Source organism: Rhamphochromis longiceps, linkage group LG3, assembly GCF_057381845.1.
Source record: "Rhamphochromis longiceps isolate RC_006_pf linkage group LG3, R_longiceps_female_GT1.1, whole genome shotgun sequence".
NCBI classification, from domain to species: domain Eukaryota; kingdom Metazoa; phylum Chordata; class Actinopteri; order Cichliformes; family Cichlidae; genus Rhamphochromis; species Rhamphochromis longiceps.
In genome coordinates, this window is record NC_140559.1 from 68,607,901 (window position 1) to 68,622,677 (window position 14,777).

A 14,777-nucleotide genomic window follows, 5' to 3' on the forward strand; every position below is an offset into this window, starting at 1 on the left:
TGTAATGCTCATCAAGGAAAAACATTCAGTCTGGTCCAGGAGTGAAACAGAAATAAGTCTGTGCTGAAGTCGTGCCTGCTCAGGAGTTTGGGCTCTCAATGAAGACCTCAGTAATTAGTTTCAGCTCACATATAATCAGGATCAAAACAGAGATAATTGTTAGGTGTGTTGTGCGTCTTTGTCTTTAGGTACTAGACGTGCTGGAGTTGTGCGTTCAGGTGCTGAGTGAGAGGGAAAATGAACTGCTGCCTATGGCTCGTCGCTGCTGGCCAGCACTCCTGCAGAGACTCACAACTGATGACCCATTAGCAGTCCTCAGAGCCTTCAGGGTAAGTAAAACAAACCTCTCTTTTCATTATGTGAGTCAAAATTATTCAAGTCGTCTTTAGTTTTAAACTCTTAATAGTGAAAGAATGAAAGATGCTGCCCAACAACAGGCTTATTTCATTCAGAAATAGTTCTATTATTTACTGGACAGGCACAATTAGTGTTGGTAAGCTTTAACGTTCTAACCTGTCAAAACACACGTCTACTTTTTATACTTTTTATACACTGTTTGATCAGCGGACATCAGAGCAACTGGCATGTCACTTTTTAACACTGGTAGATTATTTCAGCAAAAGAAGTTAAAACATTGCTCTGATTCTATATTGACTTGTAACACAACAACATGATCTACAGATATTGTCTCAGAGTGTCTTTAAAATTCCACACGTGAAGCTGTTAAAGCCACAGCACATGATCCTAATTTACGATTAAAAACTGGCCACGTGGAATATTTAAGAAGAACGGGCTCTTTCTCGTCACACAACCTCACAGAGAATTGCAATCAAACTGCGCAGTTCAGCAGCTGAAGCGCAGCAGAGGCCCATAAATAGTGGAAGAGTGGATGTCTGAAATCCAGGGATGTGCAAACAGCCTGCTGTGAAATCCTCCCTGAACCACCTCAGCAGTTTTACTGAGCTCATTAGGAGTTAGCAGAGGTTAAGTCCAGGCTTGGTCTACTTTTTATACTCTTTCATCTTTTTCCTAGTTCCTCTTCTTTCCCTCCTCCCTTCTTATCTTTACCCCATATTTTTGGAACCAGGATCATATTTTTAAAGGATTTGTTCTTTTGGTGTAGATAGTTCAGGAAGTTAACTCAACCAAGCGGTCTTTGGGTTTCGGCTAAGTAATTCAATTCAATTCAATTCAATTTTATTTATATAGCGCCAAATCACAACATAAGTCGCCTCAAGGCGCTTCATAGATACAGAGAAAAACCCAACAATCATATGACCCCCTATGAGCAAGCACTTTGGCAACAGTGGGAAGGAAAAACTCCCTTTTAACAGGAAGAAACCTCCGGCAGAACCAGGCTCAGGGAGGGGCGGCCATTTGCTGCGACCGGTTGGGGTGAGAGAAGGAAGACAGGATAAAGACATGCTGTGGAAGAGAGACAGAGGTTAATAACAGATATGATTCAATGCAGAGAGGTCTGTTAATACATAGTGAGCGAGAAAGGTGACTGGAAAGGAAAAACTCAATGCATCATGGGAATCCCCCGGCAGCCTACATCTATTGCAGCATAACTAAGGGAGGATTCAGGGTCACCTGGTCCAGCCCTAACTATATGCTTTAGCAAAAAGGAAAGTTTTAAGCCTAATCTTGAAAGTAGAGATAGTGTCTGTCCCTGAATCCAAACTGGAAGCTGGTTCCACAGAAGAGGGGCCTGAAAACTGAAGGCTCTCCCTCCCATTCTACTTTTAAATACTCTAGGAACAACAAGTAGGCCTGCAGAGCGAGAGCGAAGTGCTCTAATAGGGTGATATGGTACTACAAGGTCATTAAGATAAGATGGGGCTTGATTATTTAAGACCTTGTATGTGAGGAGCAGGATTTTGAATTCAATTCTGGATTTAACAGGAAGCCAATGAAGGGAAGCCAAAACAGGAGAAATATGCTCTCTCTTTCTAGTCCCTGTCAGTACTCTTGCTGCAGCATTTTGGATTAGCTGAAGGCTTTTTGAACATCCTGATAATAATGAATTACAGTCGTCCAGCCTGGAAGTAATAAATGCATGAACTAGTTTTTCAGCGTCACTCTGAGACAGGATATTTCTAATTTTAGAGATGTTGCGCAAATGGAAGAACGCAGTCTTACATATTTGTTTAATATGTGCATTGAAGGACATGTCCTGGTCAAAAATGACTCCAAGGTTCCTCACAGTGTTACTGGAGGCCAAGGTAATGCCATCCAGAGTAAGAATCTGGTTAGATACCATATTTCTAAGATTTTCAGGGCCGAGTACAATAACCTCAGTTTTATCTGAATTAAGAAGCAGAAAGTTAGCGGCCATCCAGGTCTTTATGTCTTTAAGACATTCCTGCAGTTTAACTAATTGGTGTGTGTTATCTGGCTTCATGGACAGATAGAGCTGGGTGTCATCTGCATAGCAGTGAAAATGTATGCTATGTCTTCTTGTCATGATCCTGGGTCCTTTTGACCCAGCGTTTTGTGTTTTCTCTTCGCGATTTTGGTTCTGTTCTCTAATTGGTGTTTATCCTGTTCCCCCCCCCCCCGTGTGTTCCTGTTTTATTGTGAAGGTCTGCGTCTTATGTGAGTGTTTTCAGTTTGCCTCCCTGGTCTCGTCATGTTAATCACTCCCAACTGTGTCTCCCACCTGTGTGTAATCTCCCTGTGTTCTGAGTGTATTTAAGTTGTATTTTCTGTCTTAGTAATCGCTGGTTCGTCTGTGTTGTTTCCCCTCGGTCTCCCTGCGTCTCCCCGTATGCATTTCCCCGGACCTCCCTGCATCTTCGTTTCTGGTTTGTCTTATTAGTTTACCCAGTTTAGGTTTCTAGTTTCATGTTTTGCCACCCTTGCTGTTTGTATTGACCCACTATCATAAATAAACACCCACCTGCACCAGAACTGCCGTCCTTTTGGTCCTACTACAAATCCACACGGCTTGCCCCGCAAACCGTGACACTTCTAATGATGCTGCCTAAGGGAAGCATGTATAATGTAAACAGAATTGGTCCTAGCACTGAACCCTGTGGAACTCCATAATTAACCTCAGTGTGTGAAGAGGACTCTCCATTTACATGAACAAATTGGAGTCTATTAGATAGATATGATACAAACCACTGCAGTGCAGTACCTGTAATACCTACAGCATGTTCTAATCACTCTAATAGGATATTATGGTCAACAGTATCGAATGCTGCGCTAAGGTCTAGCAGGACAAGCACAGAGATGAGTCCACTGTCAGAGGCCATAAGAAGATCATTTGTAACCTTCACTAAAGCTGTTTCTGTGCTGTGATGAGCTCTGAAACCTGACTGAAACTCTTCAAATAAACCATTCCTCTGCAGATGATCTGTTAGCTGTTTGACAACTACTCTTTCAAGGATTTTTGATATGAAAGGAAGGTTGGAGATTGGCCTATAATTAGCTAAGACTGCTGGGTCTAGAGATGGCTTTTTGAGTAAAGGTTTAACTACAGCTAGCTTGAAGGCCTGTGGTACATAGCCGATCATTAGAGATAGGTTGGTCATATTTAAGATCGAAGAATTAATTAATGGCAGGACTTCTTTGAGCAGTTTTGTAGGAAGTACTGTTTAGAATACCAGAATAGGGAGGATGGTGTAGGTTTAAGTTTATTAGATTGATACATATGTACCAACAAGACAGTGTACATCACTGTCACAACGACGTTTGTTTTCATTCAAAGGCTTTATGGTTTTTCCTATAATACCTGGTGGGCCGGTCTCTAGTCAAAATGCCCGGGCTGATTTTTTTGTCCCAGTCCAGCCCTGATCATGAGAGATGTCATGCTTTGACTCTGTGTTTTACTTGCATCTATTTGAAAGAGTGAGTGTAAACACAAAAAATATTTTATTTTATGTGCTGGAATGTGCAGAAAATAGGTTTAAATGTTAAACTAATTTATTCAAGTCAGAGAATGTTGCATATAATTAAATTTTTGCTTGATGCATAAAGTTAAAAGATTAAAACTAATAAAACAAGTTTTAAAAAGAGACCTTTCCATTTGATTACATTTTGTATGATGGATTATGCAGAAAAAGTAGAATTGGGCTGAAAGATCTATCACTTTATCACCGCTTCAGGTTGTAAATCGTGCTTTTAAAAAGTAACTAAGTAACTAAGTAATTAATTACTTTTGAAAATAAGTAATCAGTAAAGTAACGGGATTACTTTTTTGGGGAAGTAATCAGTAATTAGTTACTGATTACTTTTTTCAAGTAACTTGACCAACACTGTTCAAATCTGGAGGCACTTGAGTCAGTGAGGGACAGAAGGTCAGTGAACAAACTGTACAGACTAAAGTCAAAATGTGGACAATAAAGCTGTTGTTTCAAGTCTAACAACTGACACAGCTAATATATCCTCTAGTGTTGAGTGATACAACATACATTCTGTTTTCTTTGTGAGGTTGTAATCATCAGTATTGTTGCGTCTGTCCTTTGCCCAGTTATTAAATTTTGTAGTGATAAGAATTTAAAGTCCTTTACTGAGGTGCTCTGTTGGGTCTGTTCAGATGCATATTCAGGAAGGATTTTTCAACAACTTGTTCCCATTATGATCAATTCAGACCAATTTAAAGTTTTTTATATAACCTAAAAACTGTCTATTCCTACGATTAGAACCCAAAACAGTTTCAACATCTTACCAAGAGTGAAGAGTTCAGCTGTTGAGCGGCTCATCCCACCATCACGGATCCCCACTCTGCCTAAACACACTGGTCCTACCCCATCAGGCTGGATGCCTACTGCGGGATCTGCCCGAATTCGTCTCTGCCCTACATGATCTGCAGCTCCCGACACGACATCCTGATTTACACTGATGTAACCAATAGCAACCAGAAATTAACGCTGATATGGAAAAGGGAGGGTGACATTCGGGCTCTAGAGAAGGACGTGAGGCAGTACCTGAAGGAGGTGATGGGGAAAGAGCTGCTTACACAGGTCAATGTGATCACCATGACCGTGAAGGTCAAAGGTCACTTCGATATGAGCTGAAGGACTGGCTGGTCAGCAAAGGTTTCTGACTGAAAGAGCTTGAAGTGCTGGCATCGACCTGCTGAAGGGACAGAGAGCGGTGGAGGAGGACTGCTGACCTGTGCCAACTTAATGAACTCTTTGACAGCAGTGAGATGTGATGTGACCACTGAGTGTAAAATGATGCAGGTCAGGTTAAGTAATCATCATTAAACGTAGAAGCATAGCAACTGCCTGTTTATTGTCACCCATGATTTCTCCAAAAAAATAGGTAAAAAATCTCGACTCACCGTTTTTAGATTCTTCAGACTGAGTTGCAATTTGAGTATCCACATTATTATTGACAATAGGGCTGCCACGATTTGTCGACTAGTCACGATTACGTCGACTATCAAAATCGTCGACGACTGATTTAATAGTCGACGTGTCGTTTGAAGCTTTGTAAGATCGCAAAAGACGCAGGAATAATAGCAGGATTTAAGAGTGTAATAACGGACTGAAACAGAAGATGGCAGCACAGCATGTACAAGGATGCCAGCTGCCGTTAAACCCCGAAGAAGAAGAAGCAGCTGTGTCCCAGAATTCATAGCGCGGCCCAGCTTAGTTTCCAACAATGGCGGTAGCTAGTTAGTTTTAATATTACTCTTATTATTCTTTCTGGGTCACAAAATAAACGTTTAACATATTTTCAGGCGAGAATGTAACTGTGTAAACCTCAAATATCGGCTCAGTTTATCAGGACACCACATATTTTCAAAAGCGCTCCGGCGTTTTCGGAGACGTCTGTTAGTCACTAGCTCGATAGCTAGCCGGGGGCTAGGTCACTAGCACCGTGAGAACACCGGACTCCCGGCAAATTGTTTTCAAACCCACCGCCGTCTTTCGCGACTCAGGTTAAATATATATGAGTCACTTAGATAAATTAAAAATGTTGTTGTTTGGCTTTTTTTTTTTTTTTTTTTTGTATTTTATTTGTTCCTGAGTAAATCGGTTTGGCTGAGATTAAAGTTATAGTTTTTACACAGCTGAATAAACGTCAAGCAGACAGCTGATTATCAGAAGTGTGAGATGCTGGAGAATATACTCCGGTGTCCTGTTATATTTTAGATAGCAAGGAGTTTATTAAACTTTACCGAAACAATCTGCAAATTTCATTAAAATTGAATAAACTATCATCTTGTCTTTATTTTTAGTTAGCACCTTAAAAGCTTAAAGCTGTAAGCTAATGATAGTTATATAAGAGCAGATGCTGCTGGTGCAATAAGCTGTAGTTTTACGTCCAGTGGATGATGATCTGATTAGTCGACTAATCGCATAAATAATCGGTGACTAGTCGACTATCAAAATAATCGTTTGTGGCAGCCCTAATTGACAATATACACATTAGGACATTCATTACTGCAACAGTGTGCAACAACATTACAATGATCTGCTTTATGTCATGTAGGTCCTTTAACACTGACACTTTTCTGTGGAGGTCAATGTGTAGAAATGCTACAGGTGGGCTGTTTGTTTGTTTGTTCTTTAGTTAGTGTGGCCAACAAGATGACGTTAGACGTCTGTGATATGAGTGTGACAAACGCTTTCAGCCTTAAAGGGTCCAAAAACATTTATTACTGATGAAATTCACAAATCTCTACATTCACACTGGGTGCAGCATGCAACAATAAAAACATTTCAAAATAAAACCACAGCAGGTTGTGATGGAACTTACACATGATATAAAATATTACACATGATGAAGTAGATTTCTTTAAGAAAAAAAGATAATTTAATGATGTCCTTACATCAGCTGTTTATGGTAAACCAAAGCCATACTCCATATCCATTTTAATACCTTGGTGTGTAATTCATACTCACATTTTGTCTGAAGAGTAGGGATGTTCCTGGCGTCTTATTTACTAGTCGACTAATCGAGGGGGAAATAATTAGACTAACCAACTAATGTAAAACTAAGGAACATTCAGATATTGAGTTGATTTTCAGAACTGATTAATAGAAACTGTCAAACTAGACGCAGAGGTATCTTAAACCATTTATCACATTCTGTTAAATACAAATGAAAATGCATTACTACAAAAGATGTTCTATTAAAATATGACAATCATTTGAGAATCTAAAAGTACGTCTAAGTGTGGCGAGAATGATTCAGGTAATACATTATACAGCCGTTTTCTAGTCAGGTTGTGGGGGCAGCAGGAAGGACTACTCCTGACCACAGCTGATAGATGTAAACTGGCTAGCATGACCAAGGATGCTGGGGCCTCCTACTGGTAGGACGTGCCCAGCTGGAACAGCCTCCTGGCCAAGGTGGCTGTCACCTTTTGATGTGAAGGAGTAGTGACTCTACTCTGAGCCCCTCCCCCATTGACTTAACTGCTCTCCTAAAGGAGAGGTTTTCCACCTCTCAGGAAACTAATTTCCTCTGCGTGTATCTGCGATCTCAGTGTTAACAAGAAGATCAGGGTAGATTAATAGATTTATGGCGTTTCTCAACAACAGTGCACCATCTGGTGGTAGATCGCTGCCTAACATTTAGAACACAATGATGTACCAGCATTGGGCATCAATTAAAATGTTAACAATTAGATTGAACGACTGGTAAGTCTGATACAGACTAGTGACAATTAGTCGACTAGTCACATAAATCCCTGATAGAGCCCACAGAAGTGGCCTGCACCATGTGCGTGGCTTGCTTTGCAGTTTAACCACCAAAACACTCGTCTGCAGTGGAATTTCTTTGAGCTAATCGATTCATTTATTTCATTTCTTCTTCTAATTAATGTGGAAAATGGTGGCAAAGGTGGCTGAAATGAGTGATTCCTAGAGTTACATGTCAGTTTACAGCATAGGGATTAAGTTTACAGTATAAATACCACTGAATTGTACAAGGATTTGAAGTTTCACTGTAACTTTAACATTTTTGACAATTTTGTTTTGTTTTCTCCCCCACAGGTGAACGACTGTGTCATCAGGACAGCGACTGCCAACAAAAAGTAGAAATTATTAAAAAAAAAAAACCCTGAGTTTTCTACTTTTTAGGTTCATCTCAGGTTTCCACGCTGAGTTGGTCATGACAGTTGCCATGTGTGATGGCATGCCACACATGGTAAGCTCCACACCTCACCACCCGTTGATTCACTTTAGTTTAATTTACAGTCACTACTTTAAAATATTCCATTTATTGTTCAATATCGTTTCTTTATTAAATGTATTAATTTTTCCATCACACCTTCCAATGTTTATATGGTGTGCACACATATTAACCTTGCAAGGTCAAAGCTCTGTTTTATGTTATATTAATACATCTTTGAGTTACCTGGGGGTTGGTGTCTCCTCCTGTCTGGCAAAGGGCTGGGAGACCTGAAGTACTACTGACAGCCTAATTGGATTGCACCACATGCAGGTGAACGACTGCGTCATCAGGACAACAAAGTAGAAATTATTAAAAGAGTAACTTTTATATATGTGCGTTTAAAGCAGGGTGTCAGTTTTTTTTGTTTTTTTCCACATATGTTGGATTATGTTTCTGTATATATACTTTGTAAAGGGTATTTTAAATTAATGAAAATGAATAAATATGATTGTTTCTTTTACCTGTTTCGATGTCTGCCATATCATTAGTATGTTTCGTGGGAATTAAATGTTTATTTAACATGTACGCTATTACATTTACTCTACAAATAAAACCAAATTTAAAGGCTGTTGCATTTTATTGCCTTTTTTCTTTCCTTTTCTTAAAGTTATGAAGGCATCTTGGATGCCATTTCAGTGAGTGGGGGTTAATGCCCCACACTCTTTTCTGTCACTGCTTTGAATGCACAGACTGGTCTTAATGTTGATCTTTGTAATCTTCAGTGTTACGACCCGGCTCAAAAGCCGCAACATAAAAACAGAGATGAATAGCAGAGTGTGGGTGAGAAGAGGTTTCATCCTAAAATGGAAAACCAGGTCGGCTAAAATGGCTGGTGCCACCAAGGCAAAGACTAGTGCACTGCCGGGAAGCTTGCCTCAGGTATGCTTTTATCCACACCTGACTAGGTGTGGCCAATTAGCACCAGCTGAAAACACTGAGACGATTAGAAGCTGCAGAGGGACGTAACACCTCCTCCCTTAAAAGGGTTCCTCTAGGACCCCTAAACAAATTAAAAGTTCCTCTGAAGCAAGTTGGCATCTTTAAGCATGGATGCCCCTACATGAGGATCTGAAGTTGCCACACTGAACACACAAAAAGTAACATGTGACCAACACAAAAGAGCACAACAGTCAAACCCAAAATGATTACCTGACCTGCTACAACACAAAACCAAAAGTACACTAAAAACAACAAATCCCTTACTTTCCCTACCCTAGTCTTCAGTGGTGTACCAGGCTCGAGGCAACTTTAAACGCGAACTCGAGAGCAGGCAGCAGACCAGAGATATAGTCTCCTACCAAACTCTGAAGCGTACCCCCACCCAGGATAGCCACCAAACACAAACTAAAACAATAAAGCAAAACAACAAACAAGTGCTTCGATGGAAGGGCAGCACAGTCACCCAGCTGAAACACACTAAAGGGAGTTTGCTCAATTACACTGAACACCATCACTCACCCACTTAAAAGCAAAACAAACTGACATTCAGTCTCCACTAAAATGTCCAAAGATCCCGGACGAGCCACCACTTATGTTATGTATAGTGTGATTTGGCCATCTGAACATGCTACCTATATAAATCCCAGCAGGAAGCATGTTTTAATAGTGTGATTGGGTCATCTGAACACGCTACCTATATAAATCCCAGCAGGAAGCATGTTTTAATAGTGTGATTGGGTCATCTGAACACGCTACCTATATAAATCCCAGCAGGAAGCATGTTTTAATAGTGTGATTGGGTCATCTGAACACCCTACCTATATAAATCCCAGCAGGAAGCATGTTTTAATAGTGTGATTTGGCCATCTGAACATGCTACCTATATAAATCCCAGCAGGAAGCATGTTTTAATAGTGTGATTGGGTCATCTGAACACCCTACCTATATAAATCCAAGCAGGAAGCATGTTTTAATAGTGTGATTTGGCCATCTGAACATGCTACCTATATAAATCCAAGCAGGAAGCATGTTTTAATAGTGTGATTGGGTCATCTGAACACGCTACCTATATAAATCCCAGCAGGAAGCATGTTTTAATAGTGTGATTTGGCCATCTGAACACGCTACCTATATAAATCCCAGCAGGAAGCATGTTTTAATAGTGTGATTGGGTCATCTGAACACGCTACCTATATAAATCCCAGCAGGAAGCATGTTTTAATAGTGTGATTGGGTCATCTGAACACGCTACCTATATAAATCCCAGCAGGAAGCATGTTTTAATAGTGTGATTGGGTCATCTGAACACGCTACCTATATAAATCCCAGCAGGAAGCATGTTTTAATAGTGTGATTTGGCCATCTGAACATGCTACCTATATAAATCCCAGCAGGAAGCATGTTTTAATAGTGTGATTGGGTCATCTGAACACGCTACCTATATAAATCCCAGCAGGAAGCATGTTTTAATAGTGTGATTGGGTCATCTGAACACGCTACCTATATAAATCCCAGCAGGAAGCATGTTTTAATAGTGTGATTGGGTCATCTGAACAGGTGGCAAGTTCGACATATCTGTACAAACCTTTAGATGCATGAACTTTTGAAGAGGCTCATACCACAAGAGTAAAACCAGGCCAGATGGGACAGCCCCGCACAGATATGTACTATCTGTGTATGGGTTTCTTGCTGAAACAGAGAGAGCAGGACTAAGTGTCTGCAGTTGTTCTCCGTGAACAAACAGACTGACCAGAGTAACTCGGCATTGCTTACCTACACTGCACCTCCTACAACCTTTAGTGTCAGGAATCTTTACAGATATGGTAAACTTTCTGTGGCCAACAGAGAATATCCAGGTCAGAACAAGCAGACAAAATTGGGTTTACAGTATCCTCCTTCCTCAAAATCAAGTGGTAGCATCATACATGACATTATTAACACTGCTGCACCTACAGCTCCTGTTTCCCTGCATCTGTGATGGCGTATCGTACCTGAGACTGATCCGCTCAGTGAGGCGGTTGGTGCTGAGCGACAGGCTGCTGTGTTTCTTGTGCAGATGTCCTTTCTGTTCAAACAGAGTTGGCAGGCTGTGCGAGTAAAGCTGGGACGACTTGCCTGCAGGATGGAGCCTTTTTAGAGCAGCATATTATCGAGTGGACACAATGTTCTCCATTTGTGTCACGCTGTTTGTTACCTGATACGGACATCAGCACATTGTTCATAACATATAGCCATATACATCGCTGAGGGAGGAGCTGTGGGGAAAAGACAAGCAGTTCACTGAGACTTCAAACATCCAGCTTCAGTCATCAGACTGTTCCAGAAACATCATTTCCTGGTTTTCAGTGCTCCTCCTTTCATCAGGAGCTGCACTCCTTACTCAGGTTTTTCAGGGTGATGCGATTAATGACTTGCACTTTTTTGTTATTACTTGCATTTTTACACAATGCTCTTCTACTCTGACTGACACTTTCAACTACCAGCTTGACCGCGCATCACTCTTTTCTACCTCAAAACGACCAGTTACACATGTCTGCATGAATTCTGCACGCACGTTTGCACTACAAGCTGCACACAAACACGTGCGCACATCCATGATTTACTCCAAACCTAACTTAACCTTCGGCGCTTTATAACTTTCAACCCCTTTAGTGGAAACATTGGGAGAAGTTTGCCAGTGTGGTATTATAATATTATTTTATGCCACGTTAGACCCCTAATTGAAGATTGTGAATTATTATGTAGTTTTAGTTTGCATTATTCTCCTGAATTAGAAGAAGGTGATAACTATTGCATTTGTTAAACTGATTTGCATTACATTAGACTGCTGATTTATTGTGAATGAATGATATTGTTTCATGATGCATTATACTGCTGAGTTATAAGAAATACTGTTCGCAGAAAGTCATCGCCTTATTTGTCTGATTAGAAGAGAACAGAACATACTGGAGTTTTCTGCCCCATCTCAGCAGGAGCAGATAAACAGGGAGCCAAGGTCGTAGCTTAGGCGCCGTGTGAGACAAAGCATGTGAATGTTTAGGCTTTTATGATAAGGTGGGGGCCACTAGAGGCTATAAGAGTTTGATCAATGCTCCACCATTTTGAGATCTGATGCTGTCTGCGTACGGTGTCCATCTCCCACGCGTGTGATCATTAAAATCATCGTTTGACTCAACCCGGTCGGACCAGTGTTGTTATTGTGGTTTTTCCTCTTGTATCCATCCCCAATATTTGAATCCGTAACACCATCAAACTCGTCGTTGGAGGGGAGAGGGAGGGGAAACAGGAGGACAAAGGATGGCGGGAACAACTGAGCTGTAGTGCTTTTTTTTTTTCAACTGTGCAATATTTGCAATATTGTTTTATATTCGACCTTTTTTGTGGGGCAAATAATATTGACACCAGTCATTTTGTGTTTTTCTGAAATTATTCTGTTATTGTGTACAAAATATTAAAAAAATTCAGCTATATATGTTGATGCATGCTTTTATTACCAGTCGCATTGATTGCTGTAACGCCCTGCTCTCTGGTCTCCCCAAAAAGAATATATCACCCTTACAACTTTTACAAAACTGCAGCTCGTGTGCTGACAAAGACCAGAGGGTGGGCCCACAGTACACCGGTTTTAGAATCGCTGCATTGGCTCCCCGTGTATTTCAGGATCGATTTTAAAGTTCTTTTATTGGTTTTTAAATGTCTTAATGGTCTGCTTCTCTCAATGACTATCGCCCTGTAGCCCTCACCTCAGTAGTGATGAAGTGCTTTGAACGCCTGGTCAGAGACTTCATCATTTCTTCACTACCAGACACACTGGACCCACTACAGTTCGCTTACCGTCCAAATCGTTCCACAGACGATGCCATCTCTCATCTCCTCCACACATCACTCACTCACTTGGACACTAGAAGGGGGAATTATGTTAAAATGCTCTTCATAGACTACAGCTCTGCATTTAATACCATAATTCCCTCCACACTCACCACCAAGCTGGAGCATCTGGGACTCAGCTCATCTATGTGTCAGTGGATCTCCAACTTCCTAACTGGCAGACCACAGGCAGTAAGGATGGGCGGACATGTCTCAGCCTCCACCACTCTCAGCACTGGAGCCCCCCAGGGGTGTGTTCTGAGCCCCCTGCTGTACTCTCTGTACACATATGACTGTGTGGCCACTACCAGCTCCACCACCATCATCAAGTTTGCTGACGACACCGTCGTGGTGGGCCTGATCTCTGATAACAACGAGACGGCCTACCTGAAGGAGATTAGGAATCTGGAGAACTGGTGCCAGAGGAACAACCTCCTTCTAAACGTCAGTAAGACAAAGGAGCTGATAGTGGACTTCAGCACTAAGCAGGAGAGGAACTACCAGACCCCTGTCATCAACGAGTGCCCAGTGGAGAGAGTGGACAGCTTCAAATACCTCGGAGTTCACATCACGCAGGACCTGTCATGGTCCTGTCACATCAACACCGTGGTGAAAAAGGCCCGACAGCGTCTCTACCACCTCAGACGCTTGAGAGACTTCCAACTGCCCTCCAAGGTGCTCAGGAACTTTTACTCCTGCACCATAGAGAGCATCCTGACGGGAAACATCTTAACCTGGTTCGGGAACAGCACCATGCAGGACAGACGAGCTCTACAGAGGGTTGTGCGGTCAGCTGAGCGCACCATCCGCTCCGAGCTCCCTGACCTGCACTCAATCTACAGCAGGCGGTGCTGGACCAAGGCCAGGAAGATCGTGAAGGACCTCAGCCATCCCAACAACAGACTGTTCTCTCTGTTGAGGTCAGGAAAGCGATTCCGCTCCCTGAAGACCAACACAGAGAGACTGAGGAGGAGCTTCTTCCCGCAGGCGATACGGTCTCTCAATCACACCACCACACAGTACTGACCCACACATATGGTTCTTACACACACACTGGACTTTCTGGACATTGTTTTCACTTCATCACTTAAATCACTTTAAGCATATTTGCACTGCACAAGACATAATGTGGATTGCACAACACTGGTCACTATATTCTTCATTTCCAGTTAATACTTGTACAGCTGCTGTTATTGTGTATATATTTATTTATTTATATTTCTTCATACATTCTTATATAGTTCTATATTGTGTATTTTGTTGTACAGTTATTTTATTTTCAACTTTAATTTATATATTTTATCTTATTCTCCCAGTTAAATTTACCCTTCATTCTAATTTGTGTTGTACAGTTATTTCATTTTTAACCTTAATTTATATCTTATTCCCTCCTAGTTAAATTTACCCTTTTTAATTTTTCCTATTTATTTCCTATTTATTTCCTATTTATTTCCTTTTTTTTTTCTTTAGGTCACGAGCAGTTGTCCAAGCATTTCACTGCATATCGTACTGTGTATGACTGTGTGCGTGAAAAATAAAATTTGAATTTGAATTTGATTTGGGCCGTCTTATCTCTCAGATCTGCTTTTACCATACGAACCCTCGCGGACCTTGAGGTCCTCTGGTACTGGCCTTTTGACTGTTCCCAAAGACAGCACACATACTCACGGAGAGGCAGCTTTTCAGTGGTATGGTCCTCGTCTGTGGAACAGCCTGCCGGAGGAGCTCAGGGCCGCAGAGAACGTACATGTTTTTAAGAACAGGCTCAAGACCACCTTTTTAATTTATCTTTCACCTAACGTTTATTTATTTTATGCTTATTTATTCTATCC

General features: G+C 41.3%; 2 protein-coding genes and 1 long non-coding RNA gene across 3 annotated transcripts in view; 2 read left to right on the forward strand and 1 right to left on the reverse strand.

Annotated features, from left to right (window-relative positions):
* The window catches only part of LOC146676531 (protein NLRC3-like), a 183,997-nt gene that overhangs the window by 144,982 nt on the left and 24,238 nt on the right, over window positions 1-14,777 (forward strand). The gene's annotated exons all lie outside the window — the stretch shown is intronic.
* The window catches only part of LOC146676534 (carboxy-terminal kinesin 2-like), a 296,438-nt gene that overhangs the window by 72,329 nt on the left and 209,332 nt on the right, over window positions 1-14,777 (forward strand). The window lies entirely within an intron of this gene.
* On the reverse strand, window positions 10,638-11,195 carry LOC146676536 (uncharacterized). The gene is made up of 3 exons (XR_014910569.1): window positions 11,070-11,195; window positions 10,852-10,910; window positions 10,638-10,767 (listed from the first exon to the last, which is right to left on the reverse strand). It is a non-coding gene; the product is annotated as an uncharacterized LOC146676536 (long non-coding RNA).